Source organism: Falco rusticolus, chromosome 13 (assembly GCF_015220075.1).
Source record: "Falco rusticolus isolate bFalRus1 chromosome 13, bFalRus1.pri, whole genome shotgun sequence".
Lineage (NCBI taxonomy): Eukaryota > Metazoa > Chordata > Aves > Falconiformes > Falconidae > Falco > Falco rusticolus.
In genome coordinates, this window is record NC_051199.1 from 20,267,758 (window position 1) to 20,280,465 (window position 12,708).

The following is a 12,708-nucleotide window of genomic DNA, read 5'->3' on the forward strand; positions in this document are numbered from 1 at the left end:
CCACATTACAGTGATGATGAGAGGTTTCATTAATGTTTGATACAAAGACAACAATTTCAACTACTTCTTTTTATAAGGTACAAAAATAATTACTCTAAAAAAAATTCTGGAATAAAACCCTACATGTTCCAGTTTAAAAATTTTGAAACAGAATGTTCCGCTATTTTTAGAACGGAACATTCAAATTTCTCATTGACACGTTCCCACAGAAAGCTTTAATTATAACAAAACAGCACTTTCTGATAGAAAAATATGCTGTCAGAAAACTACTGACCAGGCCTGTTTCAGATCTACTGCTGAAGAGCTGTGCAAAACTGCCAGTTTCTCCCAATGCTGAAATCATGCTGATGCGCTCCAGCCTGTGCGTTGCAATGCTTGGTGAGTACTTCTCTCCTTGGCCAGCAGACGGCAGATTTTTTGCCACAGGGGTTTCTGATCTTGGAACCAGAGTTTTGTGATTGCCAGGAAAGGTTTAGTAGGCTTAACGTTCAGCATTTCTTCTGAGTTAGTAATACTGCAGATAAAAACACCACAGCTGTGCAATCTGTTTTAAATATTAAGCTCTATCACCAGAGCATAAAAAGTTTGCCAGTTACTATAAGAAAGGTGTATAAGTAATACTCTAAGTGCAATTTCATGAACATAAAAATTAATAGCTCATTCTGCACCAGAAAAATTGCATTCTTACTGATACAGATAATCGGAACTAGGAGCCTGGGGTATGAAAATATGTCTGTATTAAACCTCTATTCATGATACTGCTGAGATATAGAGCCACCTGATGGCCATTCTACAGCTGTCTGGATTTAATGCGTTCTCTCTTTTGTTCATTCCACCTGTGATAATGAGACAAATATATATTTTAACTGACATATGATAAATTCCTCAGCTTTACTATGGATGTCCTCTTGGTTTCTTGCTATAATTCAGACACGACCTTTTAATCACACTTGGCAATTCCAATCATCCTTTAATGCTGTGTTCACATAGTGTAACTAGCCATGGGAAAGAGATGGTGCAAGCACCTGACAACAGACAATGGGGAGCATTAAGGATGAACACTGGCATTTGATAAGACATAAAAGCCCATTTGTTCCCTTGTTTTCTCAAGTCTTTCAGCCAGCAGGATAATTGCTCCCAATTTAGGAATATCAGCCCTGAGGATAAAATGAGTATAAGCAGCTACAGAATTAGAAATTACAACACTGCACAGTCAATGTCATATAGACAGAGCTGTACCAAATCCAATGTAGAAATTCCTCAAATATTCTTAAAAAAACAATAGGAATCAATATTTTCGATTCTGTGACCAGCTACTCATGCACTACTCTGATTCTGCTGTATTTACAAGACTACATTAATATAACTCAGCTTACACAGTTTTAATTAAAGTTTGAAGTTGATTTGGCAAAATGTAGTTAATAACACAATGTTTCTACTTCATTCTAAAATAAGAAGGCGACTGCTTTAAGGAGGAAAGCGTGAAGGTTTTCCTAATTGGGTAAGGCATCTTGCTACAATGAACACTAGTATTACTGCTGCTCCTGAACTGGTTTCAAGCTGCTGCTCAGTGAAAACCCAAACATAAACTCCAGAGGAGTAACTTCTATCAGTATGGAGTAACCGGTATTATAAACCTGATAGCTACTATTTTCACTCCTGTCATGAATACTGATAGTACTGAACTGTGGGTTGAATATCTGGTATTAAACTACTGGTTTCACACAGCAGACACCTTGCTGTATCAGTTCAGCGAGTCACAAAGAATCAGAATTCCCCGCAGAATAGAGAGTCATGCCAAAGAAGTGTATTTGTTTTAAAACTGAAGAGCCTGAACCGAAAATATATTTTACAAAAGGGCACTGTATGAAATCAGTGGATGGCTCTCCATCTTCCACTGGATATACTTATACAGGAGCCCTAACAGACTTCTTGCCTTGAAATAAAAAAGTAAGGGACTAAAGAAACAAAATTGATTAAGGCAGGGAATGAATGAGGATGTACCTTTTATCCAGGGAGGACGTATTTTTAAACTGAAATGTAGATTTCTATAAGAAACTCAAACAGTTGGCGTAGACAAGAATGGAAGATTATTGATTTCAAGAGGGGAACATAATGCTCATCAATAGACCCAGGGGAGGTATAGCATCTTTAAAGAAAGACTTTGACCTACATGCCCAAAACACTATAGTTCAGTACCTTGAAAAATCCACCAGACACAGGTAAAAAAATTTAAACAATAAAGGAGTATTGGTTTATTTCTTATTCTAGCCCTTAAGCATGTCAGCAGAAGTTAATTCCTTGCCATTCAATCCAATGGAAAAAAAAATAATGCCATAAAATATCACAGGGAAGTAAATCTATTATCACTGAATTCTCTCCATTCACATGCCAGCTCTTCTACTAGCTGTATATTAACTAAAAGCACAGTAATGCTCACAAAATTAATAAAAATCAAGGGATATAATGGGACATAGCTCAGCTCCCCAGGAATCAAGTGAGTACTGGCAATATGCTCTGTACAAAAAAAAAAAAAAAACAACAAAAAAAACCCCAACCAACACACAAACCAAACAAAAAAAAAGTTCTAGAAGGTATCTAGATTTCAGACTGATTATTTAAGCAGTCTTGTGACTGCTAAACTAAAATCTCTTGTTTGAGTGCAGAGGCCTGATTTAAATTTGTGCTGAGAAGCCTGTGCTCCCATTAACTTTAAATCGCATTGCAGGTACTCAGCATTTCTAAAAATCAGGCCTTAAAGCACTCAGCCAAAGCCTATGGTGTAAAAAAATGATATTATTTGGAAAAGGCTGAGATGGACATTGAGCAGCGCAACAACTCCTTGCAAGGCTCCTTGCAAGCAGAGAAAGGTAATTATGTGCAGCATTAATCCTCTAATTACCTCTTACATTTTGCAATGTTTTGGGAATTGGTGCAGGCCCTGACATTAACCACAGAAGCACTAGTGGTGCAACAACTTCTTTTCCTGACCCAAATACAGAGATTATTATGTTCTGGGTAATGTTTTGCCATACTTCCTTAATCTCTTGACCACTCACACGATATAAACCAGATGGAAGAAGCAGGAAAAACAAGCATTAACTACAAGACTGTCTCTTCAGAGCACAAATGAATGGACAGGTTAGTAGATTTACAGACAACTCCTCTTCTCTGTTTAGCTTCAGATCGTTACTTTTCTATCATAAGACAACCAAGATACCTCTGGAACTTTCACTAAAGTTGACAGATCTGTTGGTTGTCGCTGACAATCCAGCATAAGAATAGCACCAATATGAAGGTTGTAATGCACCTGCACTCCACACACTCAGCACAGTGAATCAGCCAAGACATTTCTTTATTAGCACTCCTGTAGCTCTTCTCTTTTTCACTGTAAATACATATCAGCCACCATCAATTGAAACCAATGAATACATACACTATTGCCAAACTTATGAGGATAACCTGTCAATTAACAACACTGTTGTTCTGGCTACCTGTTTTTGAGAATGAAGAACTACATTAAATTCATCTAAGACTGCAACACTAACCTTCCACTAAATAGTTATCTAAGGCAACTACATTTTAGTCTGCATAGGGACTACCCTTTCCTTCTTGAACAATTACTCTACAAAGAGGTGTTTATTACACAGTCATGCTTGTTTAAATAATCAGCTCAGATCTCTGAAGAACCCAAACTAGTTTGACTCAGTTCAGTGAACTCTTCTGAAACGTAGCACCTAATGTTCAGTAACACTCAGTCCCAACAAAATTATTCACTCCAGCAAGATACCAACAATTGTTTGGAGCAAAAGATGATTGAACCCCTTGCTAAATCACAATCACCTGTATTGCTAGGGGTTCCATCATCATGAATTAAGACCTGATCTTCACGTGTGCTGGCTCAAGGCACCAACGCAAATCTTAACAGGATGTCATCAACCACTGATGGCACTGAGGACTATAGTAAATTAAAAGAATGGTTTTGAACACTGCAGAAAAACTGTCTGCGGCTAATGAGCCTGACAAAATTAGTCTGAATCACAAAAGGAGCCTGACTAGTAAAAGTATGCTTACACGGCCAATTCCTCATAACATACATTTGAAATGGCAACTGATGTATTCTGATCAATATACCTCACCCAGTGCCATTCACGACTGGGAAATGGAATGTATGAGCTAAGTGCTATAATCTCAAAGAAGAACAATTTCACAGCAAGAGACTGTAATGCTAAAAGAAAAATTCTGAATCCCTAATACACTTTTATTTATTTACAGCCTGAATTGCTGATTCTTGAGCAAACTAACAGGCTGACATAGAAGAAATTCACTCTGGCCCAATCTTCAGAGTTTGCAATAAATAGTGAAATGCCATTTGCTAAATGGTGATAAAGTGCAAAACAAGTAATTGTGAAGAAGAGCTGTTCTATCCAAGCACAGCCAATAACACAGCAATTAGACAGTTAAGCAGTATCAACATACTAGTACCAACATAGCTAAGACAGCGTTATCACTGCCTCTAAAGGTTGTTGCATTCTCTTCAAGGCCCCACTATCAAACATGGCAGGTGTGCTGGGTTTGCTGTGCCGGGCATGTGGGTTCAGTCACCTCAGAAACAGCCAAAAGACTGAGAGAAGGAGCAGGTGGAGGACAGTAAAAAGCTACAATATGTAACATGCTAGACAGACATAGAAATGGCAACAGCAGCTTTTGGATGACTGTTTTGCAGATAATTCTGCAACAATCATGAAGAGTCTTAGCCTACAAAACTCACCCCATTAAAGAGATTCCACAGAAAGCATGTCTGATGTCAGTTCTGTGGTAAGCATTCTTGAGTATCTAGTATTTACTTTTCTGTTATTTATAATACATTTTCACTCAAAAGACGTCTACTTAGATAAAGGTGACAAATAATTGATAAAAGGTTGATAAGAGATCAAGTTATCATAAAAATCTTACCACAAAAACAGTTTCACTTGCATTTTGAAAGGTTTCACAGCACTGCACAGCTAAATGTAACTGACACATCTTCATACAGACAGAATTCATCAGCTCAAGATTATGCAGATTTTTTTACTACCACTTTTTCTTCTTGCTTATCTACCGAGTTTTTTCATAGCTGTCTTTACCCAGGGTAACAATATTAAAGCCAAAATAGCATTAAAAAGCAGCTATCTTGAAGCAGCAGTGAGTATTTTCTAAATGATAAAGTCACTCTTATTCTCTTTCCTTTCTCTGCAGTATTTCCTCCTGAAACCATGGGAGTACGCTTGCTTGCTCATCACTCTTCCTACCCTAAACAACTGAGATAGCTTTGTTCTTCTGCACCAGCAGCTCTGCTCATGAACACTGACACTGAATTTCCTTTTTTAGACAGCAAGGACGCAGACTTTCTTCCTCTTCTCCCTCCCTATGCCTCCCCTCCCCCACCTACAGTCTTTCAGTGCCCTCATCTTACCTTCAACAGCAGAAGAAATCCATGCTGCAGTTTTTTTCATTGTGAGCGGCTCTATGGCAACAGCAGGTCTGAGGCAGCAGTCCTCTACAGCTCTTACTTCTCTCTCTCTCCTTCTGCATAAAGATACACAGTTTGTTTGTCCAGTAAATTAGCAAAGACAATCCTGATGTGATATAAATTAGCAAACACATATTTCAATGTGATTTCAGAAAAAAGCGTGCTCCCAGGGGTACAAAGTTATATTCCCAAAGAGCTGAATGCTAACAATGCAAATGAATAATAGTAAATGAAGTCAGAGAAATCTTTTTGGGTAATAAACTGTAAAATCATCTTTGTGATAACTCAAGCTTTCTTGGACAGATATGTGAAAAAAGAAAAGTCTGAGTTTAAGATACACAAAATATCACATCCAAATGAAGTCCCAAAATTCTTAAGTATCTTGCCATTCTTTGACTGAGTCTTTGTTATTTACACATAAATGAAATCAGTGGTTTGGTTCTTAAATTCCTGCTAAGATAGAAGGGATATTGTCACACAAGATCTTGTAGTCTTGTAACCCATGAAAAAGTGTATATCAGAATATATTTAGAAATGCTAACACAAGCTACAGAGCACAAAAGAGCAAGCAAAGAAAAAATACCAGTAACTGGGTGGTTACCAAGTACTATAGTATCTCCCTGCTTAGAAACTAGGATTTTTCTGACTTTGCTACTTTTAATTTAATCAGAACAATGAGCTACAAATAAACGTTGAATATAATAGCAAATAAGCAATTCCCTCAAGACTCAGAAACAGTTATTACCAGAAGCTCTTAAAGTACCTAGCACAAGATAAAACTACTTTGAGTAGAGGCACATATTTTTCTTTATTTATTACAAAAAATCACCAGAAAATTATAATCTAACCACTTTCAATACATGCATGAAGTAAATGAATCCATGTATTTCTGTAATTCAGCATGAACTCTCATTTCTGTCTTTTACTGGGTAAAGAACAAAGGTTTCTGGCCACTGTCAAATGCTGTGACATGACATGTTAAAGTGCATGCCCTGCATTAGCACAAGCAACACCACAGTTACACCTGGCTAAAATAACGTGAACACCTGCATCCTGTCTGTGCTTGCATCAGTGGATGTCCGCACTCACTTGTGTCAGTGGGCCCCATAAAAACATGGGCAGCTGTTCATGAGTACAACCTGAGAGGAAAAGAATCAATTCCCTACTATCCTGCACCTCACATGTGCATTTTTTTCTCATCTGGCCAAATTCAATTAGCTTACAAAATAATATATAATAGCATCCTGAGATGGGTTAAAGCATGAGCAACTGGGACTAAGGACTGGCCAACAGAGGTTTCATAAAAGAAACCCCAAACAACAGAGCAGAACAGTCACAAGACAGTTTCTTAGCAGCATGCTTGGCAGCTTCAGCTCCATGGGCACACATTTCAGACCCAATCACGACAATAGCATGCATCTGTAACAGTGTTGCAGAGAAAAGCCTTGTGATGTTTACATTTTTCATCCAAAAATATCTCAGAAGGATTAACAAAACAAACAAAATTATTAAACAAGTCACAATGTTTACCTTGATTAATTGTTTAAACTTTTACCCTGGTAGTCCCTCAGCTTTCCACCCAGAACTGACACTTTTGTAGGCTGAAGCACAGCACATAAAGGAATTGCTCCTAGCTTTGAGCGGTTTAAAATCTAAGAGTTCCTTCAGAGACAGGAGATTATAATTTCCATTTTACAGACAGGTGAAACAAGGGCACAAAGCTGAAACTACTCATCTACAAATTCATATTAAGCCAGTAATCAGTGACAGAAACAAAAGCTCAGGGAATCTGATCTATAGTTACCTGCAGAAATGAATAGTCTTTTACAAAAAGTAATGTTCACTAGAAAATTTTCAGTTTGTAGAAACTAAGATTTACCTTGAGGAAATAATTCTGACTATGAGCTCATTTTATTAATGGAAAAGTATTTATCTTTATTGTTAACACTTACATGCTGTAACAGGCTCTATAAACTGCAAAATACTGTTTTGGAGGTTAAAGTGTTCTGCTAGAGAAGGAAGAAGAGACTTCAGTTAACACACAAGGCCAGATATGAACAGAAAGTGTTTCTGTTAAAGAACAGTGAAGTAATTTCTATGATATCTTACTCTTTCTGTTTAGGGACATACATGTTTTAAGTGTCCAGACAGCAAAGGCCTGTAAGACACTCATACCAAAGCTTTCTGTGCAATGCTGTATCAGTTGATAAAATCTAGCCATTTTGTTGCCACTAATCTGAGATGGGCCTTCATAACTTGTAGCACCGTACATAAACTCTGACAAGCACAGTGTATTTGCTCTGACATCTAACAGCACAGTTTGGGTGGGGAAGGATAGAGTTGCATGACTAGGTCTCATCAGTCAGGACACAGACGCGTCTATCAAGGCAAGCATATCTACAACATACTTTAAGATTATTATTTTTTTACCACAAACTCTGGTCACGTGAATATGCCCTTGTAAATTCAAGCAACTTATTGGCCTTTTTGGTGTTTTCATCTTGGGCTTGGTTCACACGCGTTAGTTCCTCCTCCTAAGAACATAGCACTTACCCTTTTTTATCAAGGGGCAAAGGTACTCAAAACTAAATGCAGAGTATAGGTCTGCCTGTAGTGGCTGTTCCAAAAACTAAACAACCAAGATCAGTTCAGCAATTAAAAGCCTAAAGCATCGTCAGTGGATTCCAGACTGAATAACCATGAGAATAAATAACATACATGGTTGGTTAACCAATATCTGAAGGAAAAATGTTTTCTTCAAAGAATGCATAGGCTCATATTTACCTTTCTCTCAGAATCGGAAAAAATGTTCTTTGAAGACTGTATCACAGAAATATATGACAAGCACTATTTCATGGTAGTGCCAAAGTCTTCCAATTGACTTAAAAAAAGAAATGTAATCACAGTACTCTGTCAGGATGTTATCAGCAGCTGCCACCTGCTTAATCTCTCTAGCTTTCTTTACTTTTGTTATAGAAAGAACAAACTCTACCCTGAAAGTATGCATGTAACTTCTATCAAAGATTTCTAAGCCTCCTACCATTACTGACCTCCACATTTTTCAAGCATTTGTCCACACGTAACCTCTGAGGCAAATACAAATATCACCCCCAGTTTACAGAGGGAAAAACCGAAGAGCAAGAAGAGCTCTCATTCCAATAAAAGTCAGTGGCAAGTCTCTAATAAAAATCTGTCCAATTTTAGTGCTAAAACTACATGTCTGCGGTCACACTGGGAGCCTTTAACACAACAGAGGACAGAGCTAAGCTGACTCCATGTCCTGGGCCTGACTACAAGCCTTAAAAACTGCAAAGAAAGAATCTAATTGCTCAATCAAGGAGAACATTCAAGACTTAAAACTAAAAACTATTGAGTTTTATAGCACGCAGAGGGCTGAAAGACTAAGAAATTCATAGTAAGAAAAGTGTATTTCTGTTTCAAGTATTTGGGTTGGATTTTATTGTGCCAACATTCTTCTTATTACCAGAACAGATACTAAAATTACAAGACCACTGTAAATGATACCATATGATAGGTTTTTTACTTCTTACTCATTTAAAGAATCAACAGTAATTTACATACTTCCTCTAAAATAGGAAATACTGATTTTCTAAAATTAACACTGTTTTTTTATTAGGAGACCAATGTAATGCCAACTGTAGTAAATGGGAAAATTTTCACAAGTTCAAAAGCTACTGGATGAAACTATATTACCTATAATAAAAATAAGAAGTATTAACTTCTTTAGATTTTTGATCCTCTGAGACAGGGCTGAGAATTCCAGGTTCCTCTGAGGCCCCAGAATATTTCCACCACTTCCTTTCAGAAGCAGGTTACAAGAACTTTCCCACTGTATAAAAGAAAAACCATCTTTCTTCAAAATTCATGGAGAACTTCATTATTCCAGAATAAGAAATATGTAACAGACCTTCAGACCTCTGGACTTCTAAGGTCACTACGAGTCTGAATTTAAGCTCTAAACTCTAAGAGGAGATGAATTAATGGATGAATAACCTGAAATATGGAATTCACACAACTGTACCATTTCTTTAAAAAAACAAGTAAATTAGTCTTAAACAATTTACCAATTATCATCAAGAAAAAAAAACACCTTACTGGGAATGCAGGAACTTAGGCTAAGAAACAAAACTATGCAAAACTGAAGCAGGAAACACTCCTAAGAGACATGTGCCCAGAGCAATTAGGGAGCACAAGCCACAAACCACCATGCATACATTTCAGACAAATGAGTCAGCTGGTCAGCAAAAGGTCCTATCCACCCTATATCCTCTGTGCAAGTCTGAGTATCTTCAGTAGACTGAGCATGTGGGACAATTAAGTTAACTAAAGCAGCTTAAACCCCACTGGCTTTCTATAGTGCTTGGCTCCTAAATCATTTAAGCATTTTTGAACATGTTCCTTATTGGCCTAGCACACAACTATTCAGTTGAGACAAAACTTCAACTGAGAAAGAAAATTCTGTGTCTGGATGTACTTGCAATTCACTCAACAAGGACAGCATCAACATTTCACAACACAAGTTTGATTACAGTTACAAAGAGTAGAAATATCTGTCAAAGCATAACAAAGTTGTTAAATAACTTTAAAAAAGGATGACAAAGCAAGCCTAACAGATTGATGTACTAAAGTCATCACAATGTGGATTTCAAATTGCACTGAGATACTAAAGAATACAAAGCAAGCTTTCTCAGTGCATTAAAAACACTGCATTTTATAAATTATCATTTAGTTTGTTTAGATTATGGTTTCAGTGGACTGACAAAGGGAAAAAAAACCAAAACAAAACCATGTAAGTTAGCATTAATGAAACCCTGTGACTGCATTTAAATAACAAGCATGGGACTCCTGGAATTTGGACTTTCTCTCTCCCCTGGAGACTTTCCAGAATCTTTCCTATCCACTCTACATCTGAGGAAGCATGCTTTTGTTTAGGCAGGATCCTCTGGGCATGATGAATTGAAAAACATTACTTCTTGCTAACAACACCCTAACAAATCATCTTGATCCTTAACGTGACCTACTGTGAATAAACTGTTTACAATTCCTACCTTTGCCCAGCTAGTTGTGGCAATCAAATAACATACAGTATATACTCTAGCATCAGACTTGCAAATGCAGGGGAGGAACTCGGGATCTTCCAGGTTTCCCATGAAGTACATGACAGTTTCATGGTAAATTCAAATCATGGTATGAGATTTTTAAAAGGAGATTTCTGAAATTTCCTAATGCAAACTGTGACATCGCCTTTGCCAGAATATTGATGCGCAGAGATTGCTCAACTGGAGCTCAGTTTCAGGAGGTGTCAGCTCCTACTGCTTTCTTTAGATACATCATTCTTTGCTTCAATCTGCATGAATAACGACTGGAGACCCAGCTGCTAAACCAGCTAGTCCATCTGTTACCCCCTGTTAATAAATGTATTATTATGTTCACTCTCTCTAAAAAGCTCATGATTCACTAGGATTGTCTTTTGGGAAGACATCTACTGAAGTGCACATATAAATGTGGCTGTGGTTCCTATCTTTAGTAGCACAGACATATTACTCAGTATCTTTTTGGAGTCTTTTCTGCACGATGGTAACATGAAACTGGTCCTTGAGGAGGAAGTTTTTCAGTTGAGACTGCTCTAGAAAGCTTAATAAGATTCAAAGTCAGGGGGCCATAACAAATCCTAGTGTCAATCCAACGTTTTTGTCAGTGCAAAATCTGACTCTTCCATACCTCTCACTATGATGCTTTGTGTTCAGAACACGAATAATCCCAGGCAGCGCACAGCTACCACCAGTCTAAAATACACAAATTAGACACAAGATCACAAATGAAACGGCTGTTTACACAATTATAACCAAAGAGATAATTCTAAAATACAGTATTCAGGTACACAGGTTTTAAAGAGTACAAAATGTCATAAATTTTTCCTTTAGTACAGTTAGGGTCATTGCTAGGACAACAATCCTGGAATTCTGCTATCTTGTTTCACAAAAAGAGAGGACTGATTCAGTGTTTCCAACCCTCTGCTTATCTGCAGTTAATGAAATAAAATTTCTTTCCGCTTTTCATTTGGTGAAACAAGTCAATTACATTCAACGGAGGAACCCCTCAACTCCTTTCCTCATAAGCCTTGATGTGGAACATCCATATGCATCTCTTTAACATGGGAACTGATGATTTGTTTCTTAAAACACAATTTCATGGTTCCAGTCATACAACACTTAAGGCAAACAGAGAGCACCTGATGAGAGGCCACCTGACTGGGGACTATTTGAGACTATACTAATGGATGAAAATAATGATAAACCAGAGCAAATAGCACAGCCAACTAAACAGATCTGTCAAACTCTGCCAAACTTTTCCATGACCATGTGACAGGAGATACCAATACACCCACAGACTTTTCTTTATATTCGAGTAAATCACAGATTAACAAAATCCTCAGACATGGAAGTTTCAAGCTCCTCTACAAAGGCCGGTGATGGGGAGCTCTGGGGCCAGGTAGCACTGTTCGGCTCCCTAGTTGCCTAACACCTGCATAAATAAATCTTGGCATCTGATTGAGACACTCACAGATACTGTTATAGCAGTCAGTAAATTACAAAATCAATTTTAAAAATTGTCCCTTGATTGAAGTTAACGGTCAAAGAAAACATTTTATGAGGAGGTGTTGGTTTGGTTTTTTTTATTATTTAAATGGGTTGAGGTTTGGTCAAGTGGAGTAAAACAAGACTTGCAGCAAGTCACAGCAATGGGAACAGTTTCTCTTATAACTATCCTTACAGAAAGCTAGTAAAGCCTTGTTAGTTAAAAACTACTTTTGTCTAAACTGAACTTTCAAAGTCGCTTGAATACACCGGCAATCTGAAACAACACCAATTTCTTCACAGGAAAAATTAAACTTGATACTTGTTGCTGAGAAATAAATGTTTTCTAAAAAGATATTTAAAATCTGTGTAACACGATGGCTTATGTTCCTGTAATTCCCATGTCAAGAAATCTTTTCCGCTCAGGTTTGCAAATATACTAAGTCCTAATTGTAATGCTTAAAATAAAAACTGTATGTATTCTACAGCTTTCTTAACGAATGTTCAAGATTCATAATAAAGCCATATATTCAGTGGTATTATTTCTTCCATTTTGACTCATAGTAATATTTAACGGGAAATCTAACTGTGTCAGTC